The sequence below is a fragment of the Phalangium opilio genome, unplaced genomic scaffold (genome assembly GCF_054372755.1).
Source record: "Phalangium opilio isolate 3A_F unplaced genomic scaffold, DU_Popi_V2 ptg000060l_1, whole genome shotgun sequence".
Classification (NCBI taxonomy): Eukaryota; Metazoa; Arthropoda; class Arachnida; order Opiliones; family Phalangiidae; genus Phalangium; species Phalangium opilio.
Genome location: NW_028324177.1, coordinates 7,893,878 through 7,910,326, shown reverse-complemented (window position 1 = coordinate 7,910,326; position 16,449 = coordinate 7,893,878).

The window sequence follows — 16,449 nt, the reverse complement described above, 5'->3', positions numbered from 1 at the left end:
AGATGCTTGGTGTGGACGGTTACATCCTCCCCCCAAAGAAAAGTCGTCTGCTGCAAGGCTGAGTTGGACCCTTGTGTGTCAGGTGGCGCAGATTCGGCGCCATCTTGATTTGGCCTGTGTCTTCGGCGGGCCTTGTACGCCTCGCAGTGTACCTTTCATCAGAGACCATGTGCGGTGGAGTAGTCTTGGGCCTCACCGAGGGTTCCACAAGAAACGGCGTTGCCGATGCTGAATTCCCTTGCATAGATACATGTCAATGAGCGTCCCGTACCGTTCTTGCGAGATTGCTTGACGCGAAAAGTTAAAATCACGAGAAGTCACATCTGTGATTGCATGCACGCGTAAATACTTTTTCACGTCTGCGCGAGACCGAAGAGTCTGATGCGGATAATTAGCTGGAGGGTGATAATTTCGGTCCAGTTCAGGACCTCCAGGCTTTGAATGCTTCCTCAGCACTATCTCACGTTTCCATCCTTTACGAAAAGGATTGACAAATCTCATAGGATTTACGGGAATGGGACTGGACAATTCATTTTCGTCTTCCTCATACTAAGAGGAAGAACTGGAATCGTCGGGGTGAGATAGAGAAGAGGGTAGAGGGACACAAGTCTCCCTCGAGCTCCTATCTGGAGAGGAAGGAGGAGAAAGGTCTGGCGGTATCCGATTCACTCGGAAAACCGCTGGAGAATCTGAGAATAAGGCGAATGCGTCTGGCTCAGATTCCGCAGGTAGATCTGGTACTTCTTCCGAGGGGAAATAAGAGGATCCATCATTGGATGAAGATGAGGTTTGATTACTCCTCGTTTCTTCTCCAGACGACTCGGTCTGCGATCTTGTAGGGACCATCCCATTTGGGACATAACTTAGATGCAACATTACGTACCGCTTGAGACAAGGGATGCGTCTCCTTCCAGACAAGTACACCAACGGGAAATTCAATTCCTTCCCGCCTTTGATCGTAGTAGCGTTTCTGGTGTGCTTGCGCTTTCTTGGCAAGTTCTTTAGACAAAGCAAGTTGCTTCGCTAAAGCTGAGAGAGATGCGGACCTTTCAACAAAGTCCGCTACTGGCATACCCACGTCCAAGTCCCAGGGAAATCTCGGTTCCCTACCCATGTTAAGGTAGAAAGGAGTTCTTCCTGTTGTTGTATGTGTAGTCGAGTTGATGGCGAACTGGATAAATGGTAAGTTCTCGTCCCATCTTCGGTGATCTCGACCAACGAACATCGAAATAATTTCTCCCAGAACTCTGTTTGTGCGCTCCACGATGTTACTCTGTGGATGATACGGAGTGATGTATCGTGGTTTGACTTTGAACATCTTGAGAATGTCCTTCCAAAGTTGAGAAACGAATTGTGTCCCGTTGTCGCTTACGATGGCTTTCGGACATCCGTAGCGAACTATCATGGAGACGAGTTTCTTCGCGCACGTTCTGGCGGTGATGTTCTTCATCGGATACAGTTCGACAAATTTGGTGGCATAGTCCGTGAAAACCAGGAGGTATTTGTGATGGTGTCGGCTTCGTGGTCGAGGTCCCATTATGTCCACTCCCAGCAAATCAAAAGGCTCAGTAATGGCCGTAGGCTGCATGAGACATGGACGTTTTCTATTGCGGGCCTTGTGCATTTGACACAAAGGACATCCGCGGACGTACTCGGTAACGACCTGCCGGAACGATGACCACCAGTATCTGGCCCGAACCTTATCGAAAGTACGATCCCGACCTCGATGTCCAGATAGAGGGTGGTCGTGAAATAGGCGGATGGCGTCCCGCCGGAACCGCTGTGGCAAATAGAGTTTTGCGGGTTGTCTACCATAGGCCTTTCGATACAAACATCGTTCTTCAGTTCGTAGTACCGATGTCGTTGAGGATTATCTCCTGATAACTGGACTATGATGTCATTGGTGACTTGTTCATCCTGTTGGGCTTTTCGTACTTCTTCCAGCGTGAAAGAGTGGTACAATGCGTGATTGGCGGGAGGAGCTAATCCGCTACTGGTTGAAGACGAAGTCAACGTCATTGATGAGGATTCCGCTGGACTGGACTCTTCTGACGAGGACGGTGAAGTCTTGTCTTCCAAAGACATGGCTAATAGAGAGACAGGCGCTCTTGATAATGCGTTCGCAACCTTGTTCTCAACCCCCTTCTTGTGTATGATCTTGAAGTCATACGTCTGCAAGTACATTGCCCAACGAACAAGTCGAGAATTTGGTTCTTTCAAAGTGAACAACCACTGTAGTGCCTTGTGATCGGTGATCACAGTGAACGGAATGTTCTCCAAGTAAGGCCCGAACTTTCCAACTCCCCAATAGATAGCGAGACATTCCTTTTCCGTGGTGGTATATCAGCGCTGGACGTCGGTCAGCTGTTTACTGGCATAGGCAATAGGTACCTCGACGTCATCCTGGATTTGTGACAGGAAAGCTCCAAGTCCAGCGTCGCTAGCATCCGTGGTCAAGATACACGGCAACTTAGGGTTGTAAGCCGCTAATGGAGTTGTTATGAACAAACTTTCATTTTAAATAAACATTTTCTTAGTAATTTATACTAAGCCTTCGTCATTAACTCAATTCTGTCAATGTGGCACGTCGCTGGCACTATGACTTTTAAAATTTGGCGAAAAAGTTGGGCTTTATGTTGGTCTATTGTAGCAGGGATAAGGGAGGTGAGATGGATTGAAAGTGAAGATGCCGGGGGTCCTAATTTGCAGATAAAATTTTTACAAACTGTTTTTTTACAAACTTGAGGATACTTCTTGTACCGAACCCCTTCGGTAGGCCATTGCTCAGTGCTGCCGCGTAGAGCCATTTTATTTGTACGAGAACTAGCTTCTATTTTTAAGAAATTGGGTGCGTCCTTTCACGGAGCTGTATTGTAGGAGTAGAGACTAGACCTCTAGGGCCTAGACATAAGCTTACTAGTGCTCTGCGCACAATTTTCGCGCATACCAAGCCTATGTAAACAATCTCTGACGTCACCTGTTTTAAAGAAGGCGTCGTTTTCTTCTTTCCCGCCTTAAATCTTGGAATATTTTCCATATTATGGTTAATATAAATAGAAATAATAGTAAAAATAAAAATTTAAATAAGATTTGCAAACGCTTGAGAAACTCCCGTCACCCGGACTCGATACACAAAAGACCGAGGCTTAACCCTCCTGAACGTTCGTCGTGGCCATCTTTATTGTTTACATGGGCTCGCCTAGGTTTGGAGGGAGGGTCAAGAGTCTAGCTTTTTTTAATAGAGGGGCAGCTACGAGTCTCTACTCCTTCTACAATACAGCTCCGTGGTCCTTTACAATTTCGTCCAGTATGACCGTACCTAACCGCTGAGGATGCTGGGAGGACTACGGTGCTGGGCCGTAGATGGGGGTACAGAGGCAGCGCTATAGGTATGGGGGTTTCCACTCCATCCCTCTCTCCTTCAAGATTGTAGGCAGATTAATGAATTTGAAACAGCAAGCTATTTTATATTGTTAACCATGCAAATGTATTGAAAATATTAAGTGCTGTATAATTACTTTAACCAAAGCTTTAACATGGCCCAAAATATGTCTATGGTAGAGTTCCGTGTAGACAGGTTGTTCCGTTAATCCGTTACTCATAGTGACTAGAGTGGTATATAGACCGAGTGAGGAAAGGTAAAGCCCCGCCCCTTGACATGCGCGGTAACTACTGGATGTTTTACGTCCAACAGCAACACGTAGATGGCGGGAAAATCTACACTTTGGCGCAAAATTTAAAATGCTTCGTTCTGCAACATTGGTGTTGATAAAGATAATGTTAGTTCAAATCGTAATAAAGAGGTGAATATTTGTGTTAAAATATAGATTGTAAAATATATTTCCCACCATGTTTAAAACACAACATACGCATTGTTTATTGCTAAACAATAAAGGATTTACATGTAATATTATTAATCCCGACGTTAGGAAAAATGGTTAAAATTATTTGTAGACCGAGCGATGGTGCCTAAATTGGAAAATACCTGCACTTGCTTCTTTGCAAGACCAGTCTTGTTTTTTTCGATAAAAGACATAATAGTTTTCTAATAGCTATTTTGTTTCAAGGATCATCTTTCTCTGAATTTTGCAGTTAATTCCAGGATGAAGAGAGTTGCGGTGCTTGAAGTCAATTTAGCTACCAAAAATGTTAATAATGACGATAATGAAACAGACTGAAGTTATGTTAAACTTGCTTTGTTATTGTCTTAACTTTGCTTTAATATAGCCGAAGCAAAACAAGTTTAACATACATTCATTCTATTTCATTATTTACAAGTAACTTCAAGTGCCGTACTTTACAAAAACGTCTCTCCTCATCCCGGAATTAACCTCAATTAATCACAAAACAACCCTGATAACAAACAAGCAAGATATGTTATTAAATCTAATTTTATTACACATTTCTGGTGTTCATTCTTTTATTCATCATAGGAGCTTCAATTGATCTGCATTTTGGAGTTTCTTTATTATTTCTACCAAAGAAATTCAGAGAAAAATTATAATTGAATGTTTATTATGTATACGGTCTTAAATTAAACTTTAAACTATAATCTAGGATCATTTTTCTTGTTATTAAGAAAAATTCATTTTAAGTATGTTTAATTTTAAATTTTAAAAACTATCCCAATCTGCTATATTTTAGCATGGATACACTGTTTTATTAGTAAATATCAGCGCGACCAATATTGGCCTTTTTTTACGTATAGTTGCGTCATATTAATCCGATTGTTTTTTCTTAATGCCTTTTGGTTGAAATGGCCTATCGATAGTGAGATAAGACTGCTTTAATATTGCCCCCGTGACAATATAACCCCGTTTGTGGCCGCCATTTTTTTAAGGGGAAAATATTTGAGAGTGGGTCTTTTTTCGTTGTCATTTTCATATTTTTTGAGGATTTGCTGACGGATGGATTTTAAATATAATATAAAGTAGGTTTCAAGCTTTAATATAAGCCTTATCTCATAATTTTCCACCTTTTTTTTTGTCCCACAATCTATTTCTAAACTTGGCACTTTTTTTAAGGCGGTGAAATTGGGCTAAGCCTTGGCTTACCGTTAATTTTTGCCATTTAAAAAAATGTTTACCTCTCGTTGCCTGTTACTTCGCCTTCTCTTATCGTCGTATTTTTAAAGTTTAGACTTTAAAAGTAGTGCTTTGTTTTCTTAAATTTAACTTAATTGTATAAGATTTCAATATTATAATTGCGTTGAACGTCGGTATTTAAGAATTCAAGGGACGCGCCTTGCATTTGAATTTCGTTCCCTCGAATTTTTCTTTATCGCCGTCTCGCACTCTCGCTTCAGCCCCGAAAACAGCTGTAGTGAGAAGTGTTATTTACTAAAAATGTATGCGGTCAGTATGTTGTTTTTGCATTTTAATGTTTCTAATCGTGGTGCGTGTCGAGGTTTACGAATCCAACGTGTGTTGCGTAATGAAAATCAAGGGTGGATACTATATGATCTATGCTTTAAAAGGAATTTGACGGCGAAAGTCAAGCAAAAGAAACGGTATTAGGCCTTGCCAAAAGTTGACTGAGCTATAGTAAGCCTTCGTCAAATTATCACATGTCAATGATATAAGAAATTTACCCTCGGATACCCTGTGATGAGGAGATGGTTATAAAGTTACTAACTCCCAATTTTGGAGGTAGATACTGTCTAGTGACACTTAAAGCAACGATTTAATCTTATAAACAGACTACCACCATAAGCCCATATCGTAAATTAACCGATGTTGATATCTAAGCTTAATTGAAATACCAATACCAATTTTTTTCATCTACTGAAAGAGATATCAAGAGATATCTACATATATTCCATTCAAATTTTTCTCGCAACATTTCAAATTAACGAATAGAAATGTGCAAATGATCTTTAAACCGATTAATTGGGAAAATTGCTATATTGGTCACCGGTACCGATCACAGATAGATTTGCGTCCTTCAGTAGTGTTTATTATGCTTGTGAAATGGTAAGCGAAATCTGTGATTAAAGTTAAAAATAAACATGGCAGAAAGGGCTTTATTCATATCAACTCGATTACCGAATATCTAAATTTGACTAAAATTAACAAAATATTCTCTTCATGGTTAAAAATCTTGTTTGAAGCAGCAAGCCATCTAATCTTTATTTACGTTCTTTTGAAAATAAAAATAGGTTGATACCTCTTTCAGTAGATGATTCATTGATATTTCAGTTTCATTGTGTTTAAAAAAAATTGGTTCCACCATTGGTTAATTTACAATATTGACCAATCGACAATCACAAATTAAAAAAAAAACCGGTTCAAAACTTTATTAGTTTTGAAACGAGTTAAATTCTAATATTAAACATATGTACTAGTTAATTCCTCGTAGGTAATTAATTTATTACCTTAGTGAAATTAATTTTGAATTTTATATACACAAAATAAATGTTTACTTGTAAAATTTAAATGTAAAATGTGTGCATTATTTCCCAATTAATAAAAGATATCCACCTATTTTTCATTCAAATTAATTTCCCACTTAATATTAATTAGGCCTAATAAGCTTAAACTATCAAATTAATTTCCCACTTAATATTAATTAGGCCTAATAAGCTTAAACTATCAAATTAAGAGGTTTCTTAATTGTACAAAATTATTACAATCTAACATGCAAAAATCCAAGGCTTAAAAACATTTTACTTTTATATTAAACGCTGCAAAAGAATTGACCAATAAACGCTAAGTTAAATTACGTAATGAAAGAGGAAGTGACGTACATTTGGTTTGGATAAAGGTTTGGCGGGAGATCCAAATGTCGATTTGGATTTGGGTTAGAGAATACGGTTTTAAGCGCCCTATCCAAATGGAGCCGATCCAAACGTTTAGATTTGGATCATCGTCCAAATGATTTAGATTTTTAGAGAATAGGGTCCCTGCTCTCAATTTGATCCCTCACGAAATCCGTTAATTCATTAGCATCCCAATTAAAATTGCTTCTCGAAGGTTTTCAACTAACATAGTAGTCGGTTCTAATATCATCTGGAGCTATATTCATAATTCCCGCCTATTCCAAACAAAACATAGATGGCGACCCATCCCCAGATATCGATTGATTGTAACGGTAATAGTTAGTATAGGGCGCTGTCGGTTAGCTGTGGCATAGGGGCTTGCCACCACCCCTCTATGCATTGTAAAGGCGTTAGATAAGTGGCAATAAGTCGCAAGATTACTTGGTCCAATTAGCTAGCAGAACTTATAACCCCCTTTCTCTAAGCATATGGATATAGGAGAGAAAACTCCTCACTTCTTTTCCCGCACTCAAGCGGCATCCCTGCCACTCCATGTAACGAATGACCATAATCATATAGTACAATAAATCTTGGATATTGATTAGTATACCTCGCCTAATTATTCCACCAAGACTGAAACACTACAAATGGCGACGGAGATGGGATCCCCTTCCTGAGAATCAAACCCATTACAAGAAGGTCGTTCCGCAGTTACAAGAATAGTCGATCCACGTTTGAGAACAAAGGCTTAACATCCAACACAAAGGAAACAGCAAGTTTCTCAAATCGATCCACTTTTGAGAACAAAGGCTTAACCTCCATCGCAAAAGGAAACAGCAAGTTTCTCAAATTCTTGATTTTTTTAGAAGTCCTGTCATTAATCATACCATCAGACAAACATGGGAACTTTCGGAACGATGCCAGTGTTCGATGATTCAAGAGATAATTGGAAGAAATATCTTCCACGTTTGGAAGCCTACTTTATTGTTAACGATATCGTTGATGATCCAAAGAAAGCGGGGGTTTTACGGATAGCTATATCAGCCCACACTCATGATTTTTTAATGGAATCCTTTCACCCAGCGGCAATCAATACCAAAACGTATGCCGATTTGACCAAACAACTAGCTGACCACTACGATCCAAAACCCTCTCGCATTATAGAGCGTTACCATTTTAATAGCCGCTCTCGAAAACCGATTGAAACTGTCACTCAATACATCTCAGAGCTCAGACGTTTCAGTAAACACTGTGAGTTTGGCACAGTTCTAAACGATTTGCTGCTCGACCGCCTGGTATGTGGCATCAATCACGAAAGTATGCAACAGCGCTTATTCGCGGAGGAAGAAAAGAAGCTTACGTTAGATAGCGCCACTCGAATTATAATAGCTCTGGAGAACGCCTCCAGAAACACTCAAATCATTCAGGAAAACAATGGATCCGGAGACTCATCTGACATTCACCATACAAATATCATTCAACGCCGTCCATCATCGGGCGGACGGGAAGCCAACATCCATCAGGGACGAAGCTCCTGGGAAAGCAACATAAATTCCAGCACAACCGTTCCGAAACCTAGAGGCAGCGTGATCAATGGTCGCTAACGCCTAGAAGATACCTGCATTTTATGCGCCTCGAAGGGACATGTTCGAACAGAATGCCGGCATGTCAATTCCACTTGCGCTATGTGCAAAAAGGTGGGTCACGAGAAATAAATCGAAATATTGCGAACGGGTTGGCGATTCACAAAGAGGTATTCTCCCCTGGCGTAGGAAAACTCACGAATCTCAAAGCCCATCTACATGTGAAACAAGATGCAATACCAATCTTTTGCAAGGCTCGATCGATACCCTTTGCCCGTGCAGACGCAGTCGCAGCGGAACTCCGGCGCATGGAACCTGAAGGGATAATCGAAGAGGTGCATTGTTCTGACTGGGCGTCACCTTCCGTACCCGTTCAGAAAACTAGCGGCGCAATCAGAACTTGCGGGGATTTCAAATCCACCGTCAACCCACAGCTCCAGGTAGACAAGTATCCGCTACCCAAACCAGAAGATCTCTTTGTGAAGCTAGCTGGCTGCAAGATTTTCTCAAAGCTAGATCTACGGGAGGCATATCACCAAATCGAGCTTGATGACGTTTCGCAAGCTTATGTCGTCATCAACACCACTATTGTATTATTCAAATTCACGCGGTTGACTCAAGGGGTAGCATCGCCATCTCCTATATTTCAACGACCTTGCTCCGAAAACTCAGACACGTCTTACCATTCCAAGAAGATGTCTTGATCGGGGGTAAATCGGTTGACATACATTTGCAAGAATTGGATCATACTCTCGAAATATTCCGAACATCGAATCTCAAGCTCAACAAAAGCAAATTCCCCTTTCTCGTCACGCAAGTTGATTTCCTTGGACACACGCTTAATGCGGACGGCTTACAGCCACAAGCATCCAAAAGGGACGGCATCCTACTTTCTCCATCACCTCGCAACCTGGAAACCCTCCGCTCTTTTCTAGGGCTACTCAATTATTACGCTAAATTCCTTCCAAACAGCTCTACACGTTTGGCCCCGTTATATACCCTGCTCCAGAAGACGACCAAATGGCATTGGGGTCCCAAACAGAACGAGGCCTTCTTGGCTGCCCAGGACATCTTACGGATCTCCAACATGCTGACGCACTATGATGTCGATAGAGAAGTTATTCTTGCCTGTGATGCTTCGCCCGTAGGGGTAGGTGCGGTCATCTCGCATGAAATCAACAGGCATGAGTTCCCCATTTCATTTGCTTCTCGCAGCCTCACACAAGCAGAGCGAAATTATTCGCAGCTCGACAGAGAGGCATTATCAATCATCTTCGGGGTCACTAAGTTCAGGGATTACTTCTACGGTATCAAATTTATACTCATCACGGACCATCAGCCGTTGGTCTCGTTGTTCGCAGCGAATAAACCAATTCTTCCTCTGGCTGCCGCCAGATTGCAACGCTGGGCGTTACTTCTCGCTGCTTACTCATACGAGATCAGACACAAGCGAGGCATCGATCATCAGAAGGCGAACGCCCTCAGCTGCTCACCGTTACCGCACATGCCCAACGACACACCGGTTCCGGCTGAATATGTCTTCTCGATACGTTCAATCACGTCGGGTCCGCTCACGGCTCAGACATTGGATCACGAACAATCCTCCCTAGTAGCAATGCCGACGTAGGGCCTACATGGTCGGCTTTGTGTGTTACCGACGAGTTGGTAAAAAGTCCATAATAAGTCGGGAGAGTAATGGTTTGAAAGTCGAAATGTCCGCCTGGACGGACGACGGCCCGCCGGTTTTCCTACTGATTTGAGGCTACTATAAAACGACTGTTGGCCGACTATATGTCGGCGTCATTATGCCTACCTAAAGCCGCGCTCAATCCGACGATTTCGCGGCTTTTTAGTATAGGAACGGTAAATCGTCGGTAAAGGGCAGGTAGAGTAAGGGTTTGAGAATCGAAATGTCCGGCCGGTGGGACGACGGCCCACTGGTTCACCGACTGTTACGACACGAATAAAATTCGACCCTCATCCAACACGTTTGAGAGTCGACTTAACCGCCTGTCAGCAAGAGGTCCGACGCTTTTGCGACGATCAAACCTTAACTAGAGGCCCGACGGTTTTGCGTTGATCAAGCCTTAACTCAAGGCTTCATTCGCTTATAGTAAAGGATACTGATACCTAGTATTGAAATTTCTTTAATAAATTTTCAATGAAAATCACTTTTTTTGTACTTTGAATATTTCAAATAACATACAGGTTGAGCATCAATTATAACATTTTCAAATATTAAACAATGTATTCGATATTACACGACTAGTCGAATGGAAATATTAGCTGCCTAGCTAATTGGTTGTAACAAAAAGTAAAATTTTTCAGGGCGAGTATAATATTTACATCAATTAAAGCATTTATTAATATTCATTGTTAATATCTTCGATGTGGCCAGTTACTATCTCTTAAATTACAAAAATCATATTGAAAAATATACAGGGTTGCCACGGAATTTTCAGAACCATATTCCCTGACTTTTCCAGGTTTTCCCAGACCTTTTTCTCAGATTTTCCCTGACCCTTTTCTCAGATTTTCCCTGACCTTTTAGGGCGGTAGGGTAAATGGTTACAGCACGTTTTAAGTGCTTATAATTAAATACTCTCTACGTTAAGTTTTCCAATGTATTTGTTGCACCAAAATGAATAAGAATCATTTTAACTATAAATAACAGTCTTAAGAGCTTTTTTAAAGGCATTTACTTTATAAAAGCAATTCTAGACATTTTTCAGGATTTGTCATGGAGTTTTCTGTGTTAAGAGAGGATAAGGAGAAACTTTCATTACTCTTTCAATAAATACTTTTACCCACTAAAATCAAATTCCCAGAATTTGCTAAAATTTTTAAAATTCCCAGACTTTTCCAGGATTTCCAGGTACTGTGGCAACCCTGATATACACTTACAGATTTTTTAAGGAAAAAGAAAAACATACAATTCTAAAGGGAATTATTTCACACTTTTTTCTCTTAAAATGTTTGAAACCGCAAAAACGTTCTGTAACTAAAACAAATTGAGATCTATTTTGGAATTCAGTATTATTTTCACAACCAAAAATATTTAAAATATAAGGTTTTTGAACTCCAAGCACCCCAAAGCACTTGCTTCTTTTATATTCAAACAAAGAAACTGAAGGTATACATAAACGTTTAAGTTTTGGTTTCGCTTTATAGGGGTATGGTTCCTAGCAGATGAGAAGCTAGGTAAAAAGCAAAGGCTTATGCATAAAACTGGCTCTAAGAGGTAGATAAATTGATAATTCAATAACAAAATTCAAACCTTACGTGACAAACGAAGACGTTTCTAGTTTATATAGTGTGACAAAGAACCTTAGCGATGAAATTAAAAGTTAGCAAGCCTAGAACTAGAGTGGGGTGGCGTAGCGGTTAGCGCTTTCGCCTCGCAGCAAGAGGATCCCGGGTTCGATCCCGGACTGTGGCACCGGGTGAAAATCTGGGAACAAATCCTTCTGCGTAGAGTTTGCAAGTTCTCTCCCCGCTTGTTAAAAGGAGTTTTCCTCCGCGGTCTAAACCGGTTTCTCCTTTCCATCAAAACTTGCAGAGGTTAACGGTAATAGTTAGTATAGGGCGCTGTAGGTTAGCTGTGGCATAGGGGCTAGCCACCACCCCTCTATGCATTGTAAAGGGACCCACCTGTAAACAAGCCACAGGCTTAGTGTGGAAATCCCTTCATAGACAAAAGCTTAGAATATTATTATTATTATTATAATTTTCGACCACAAAAATCGATGGACCCTAAAAGGCACACCTTACACACTAGCACACTCTACACACCCTTCTGAAAAACGCTAATTCGTACCATTAGTATCATTTTTCACACTGCAAACTCGTACTATACATCCTAGAGGTCAGAACGATGCACAAAATCGCATTTAAATTAATATCAATTTAAATAATAACGTTGATCAGAGTAATTAGAGAATATTAAAGAATTTTGGTATCTGTACGAGGACTGCTATCAACCTTAGTGCGAAGAATACACCTCGTCGACGACCAAGGCTTAGTGCGAAGAATCCCTGGCCGGCGACTTTTAAGGAGGTGTGCCTTTTCCATGCCGCTGCACACCTCTCTTCTCATCGGCGGTATATTTTACACACCCCGTCGAGGACCAAAGCTAAGTACGATGGTATTTGGAAAGACGAAATTTGTTGGCGAAGTATATAACATGAAATATAAGTACCGATAATTTGGCACAATAAAAAAAACTGAAACCCTTTTTTTCTATATTAAAAAGCTATGAAACTTCTAATCATTCTTTGGGAGCCTGAGATTCCTTAGAAATTTTAAGTGAACTTCTGCAGAAATGAGTTTTTCTCCATGGAAATGGTACTTATTGGTCATTAAAATTGATTAACAATTATTTCTAATTACTGTGTATCATTTTGATAGGATTTAATGGGAAAAAAGTCAAATATCGATTTTGCAGATAGCTTTTTTGGCAAGATTTTCTGAAATACCATAATGGCGCTGGGGGCGGAGTTAAGTTAAGCCCGAATTGCCAAGTCCTTATAGGTAGGTAGTCACTGTTCAGGCGGCAATTTTAAAATCGTCCAAAAATAATTTAAATAATTTTTAACACCTATTACAAATAAATTTTTACTTACACGTCGCATTGTTGACTTCGTGGGATATTATTCATTTCAATAAATAAATAAATAAATAAATAAATAATAAACTTTGCAAATTTTAAAAAAAATTTTAATAAAATTAATTTTTCACCGGAGATACAGATAATGATTAAAACCTCCAAATACTAATGATAGAAGCGTGGCTCCATTTGAATTGTGTTTGTTTCACCAAAACGAAGTTGAATAATGTCTACTGCAAGATAAAGTACTTTTAAAAAATAATTATCAATTAACAACGGAGGATTATAATTGACAACAAATATCTCATTTTGTGGTTCGTAAATGACCTTGAAAACCTAAAATTTTACTTCTAGTTGCAGCTAAAATGGACTTGAAGTAATATATCACAAATGAGCCACTGTCATCTGGCCACTGTTTTGGGCAGTCTCTGCTATGAATTAAAGACCATTTTTTCATTTGGAAATTGACTCTAGCGTTGTGAAAAGCCATCATTGCAATAGCTAATAGTGTTTTGAAATGCCATTGTAGTTCACTAAGTTTCGTGACGGAACCGTCCAAGACGAAAATTTTTTTTTCATTTAAAGAAATTAATCCTAGCAACCAATGAGTGTTTAAAACACCAGGGTAACGTGGTAAAATAGCGGCCAAGATATCTTTGTTACCCGCTTCATTACCATTGAGAAATGACAAAATTTTTGTAACAACATCGGAAATAGATATTTGATGGCGAACATTGTGAACATTTTTTAAAGCTTTGAATAGTTTAGAAAACGTTTCATGATTTATAAGGAGAACGTTATTTTCAAATCCTAATCGATTAATCAAAGTTTGCATTATACACTAAATAAATAAAGGTTTTCCAGAACACCCACTTTTAAGGATTTGCATATCTTTCCAGGTTTCTTCATTGCCTTCATTTGTAGCGCAAGCATTATATTCGGTGTCCCATTCTTGAGGATTCTCTGATCCCTGGTGTGAGGGTTTTGCCTTTTTGGCAAAGAAAGGGTTTTTTGCGTTGAACCCTCTTCTCTTCAATGTCTTTTGGACATCCATGGTTTTTAATTTTAAGGATTTCTGTTCCAATTCATTTACCTCTGTTGGTTCTGTGAGCAACGAAATTTGTTTGACCTGAGTGAAAATTTCATCTAAGTTATCTTGTCCTTTAGGCTTTTCCATATTTGGTTTGCTAAGCACGGTTACACATTCCTCATCCGTAATATTTTTCTCTAATACACATTCCGAATTTTCAGAGCTTCTTCCTTGAAATGTGTCCCCTCTTCCTTTAAAGGTATTTTCGACATCAGCGGTCTTTAATTTTGAGGATGCGTCTTTTACTTCGTTAACCATTGTTGGTTTGGTGGATGTTTCATTTAATTTAACTTGGTCGTTAGGCTTTTCCAGATGCAGTGATGTACATTCTTCATCCATACTATGCTTTTCCAATTCAGATGCCGAAGATTCTTCGCTTATTCCGTGAAAGGTAATATTTCCTTGATTTCTACTAATCGCGACGTCAATTTCTTGGTTTAAAAAATCTTTTTTTTTCTTAGGTTTGGTCTGTAGTTCTTCGAGTTTGAAGTGCTCAGTTTTGTCTTCAAAAATTTCATTCTCATTTTGCGTAGCTTTTTTCACAGATAATAGTCCATGAGATAGGTGCAAAAAAAGGGGGTGATCGGTACCAATAAGTGGTACCAGACGAAACTTTAAAAACTGATAAATGAGGCTTATGGACGGCTGATAACACTTGATGGACGTCTCAAATCCGTAGCATTTAAAAATGGCGGCCATTCAAAGATGGCGGACACGTGAGAACACAAAACGGCTTGTATCTCTTGTTCTAATCATCGTAGGTGCTCGTTCTATACATCAAATTAAAGCTCTAAATGCGCTTGACATTTCATGTTGCACAACAAATATGCTTCACTGAACCGTTTAGTTGCTGCGGTTGATTTTAGTCAAAATCAACCGATTCTTGTAGGTACTTGTGGGTACTTGTGAGTGCTTGTGGGTACTTGTGAGTGCTTGTGGGTACTTGTGGGTGCTTGTGGGTACTTGTAAGTGCTTGTAGGTACTTGTAAGTGCTTGTAGGTACTTGTGGGTGCTTGTAGGTACTTGTGGGTGCTTGTCGGTACTTGCCCCGGGTACTTGTGGGTGCTTGTAGGTACTTGTGGGTGCTTGTAGGTACTTGTGGGTGCTTGTAGGTACTTGTGGGTGCTTGTAGGTACTTGTGGGTGCTTGTAGGTGCTTGTGGGTGCTTGTAGGTGCTTGTCGGTGTTTGTAGGTACTTGTGGGTGCTTGTAGGTACTTGTGGGTGCTTGTGGGTACTTGTGGGTGCTTGTAGGTACTTGTTGGTACTTGTGGGTGCTTGTAGGTGCTTGTCGGTGTTTGTGGGTACTTGTGGGTGCTTGTGGGTACTTGTGGGTGCTTGTGGGTACTTGTGGGTGCTTGTAGGTACTTGTGGGTGCTTGTCGGTGTTTGTAGGTACTTGTGGGTGCTTGTAGGTACTTGTGGGTACTTGTGGGTACTTGTAGGTACTTGTGGGTGCTTGTAGGTGCTTGTAGGTACTTGTGGGTACTTGTGAGTGCTTGTGGGTACTTGTGGGTGCTTGTGGGTGCTTGTAGGTGCTTGTAGGTACTTGTAGGTACTTGTGGGTACTTGTGAGTGCTTGTGGGTACTTGTGAGTGCTTGTGGGTACTTGTGGGTGCTTGTGGGTACTTGTGGGTGCTTGTGAGTACTTGTGGATGCTTGTAGGTACTTGTAAGTGCTTGTGGGTGCTTGTAGGTACTTGTAAGTGTTTGTAGGTACTTGTGGGTGCTTGTAGGTACTTGTGGGTGCTTGTCGGTACTTGTGGGTGCTTGTAGGTACTTGTGGGTGCTTGTAGGTACTTGTGGGTGCTTGTAGGTACTTGTGGGTGCTTGTAGGTGCTTGTGGGTGCTTGTAGGTACTTGTGGGTGCTTGTAGGAACTTGTGGGTGCTTGTAGGTACTTGTGGGTGCTTGTAGGTACTTGTGGGTGCTTGTAGGTGCTTGTGGGTGCTTGTAGGTGCTTGTCGGTGCTTGTGGGTGCTTGTAGGTACTTGTGGGTGCTTGTGGGTGCTTGTAGGTGCTTGTGGGTGCTTGTAGGTGCTTGTCGGTGCTTGTGGGTGCTTGTAGGTACTTGTGGGTACTTGTGGGTGCTTGTAGGTACTTGTGGGTGCTTGTCGGTGTTTGTAGGTACTTGTGGGTGCTTGTAGGTACTTGTGGGTACTTGTGGGTACTTGTAGGTACTTGTGGGTACTTGTGGGTGCTTGTGGGTGTTTGTAGGTACTTGTGGGTGCTTGTGGGTACTTGTGGGTGCTTGTGGGTACTTGTGGGTGCTTGTAGGTACTTGTGGGTGCTTGTCGGTGTTTGTAGGTGCTTGTCGGTGTTTGTAGGTACTTGTGGGTGCTTGTAGGTACTTGTGGGTGCTTGTGGGTGCTTGTGGGTGCTTGTGGGTGCTTGTAGGTGCTTGTCGGTGCTTGTGGG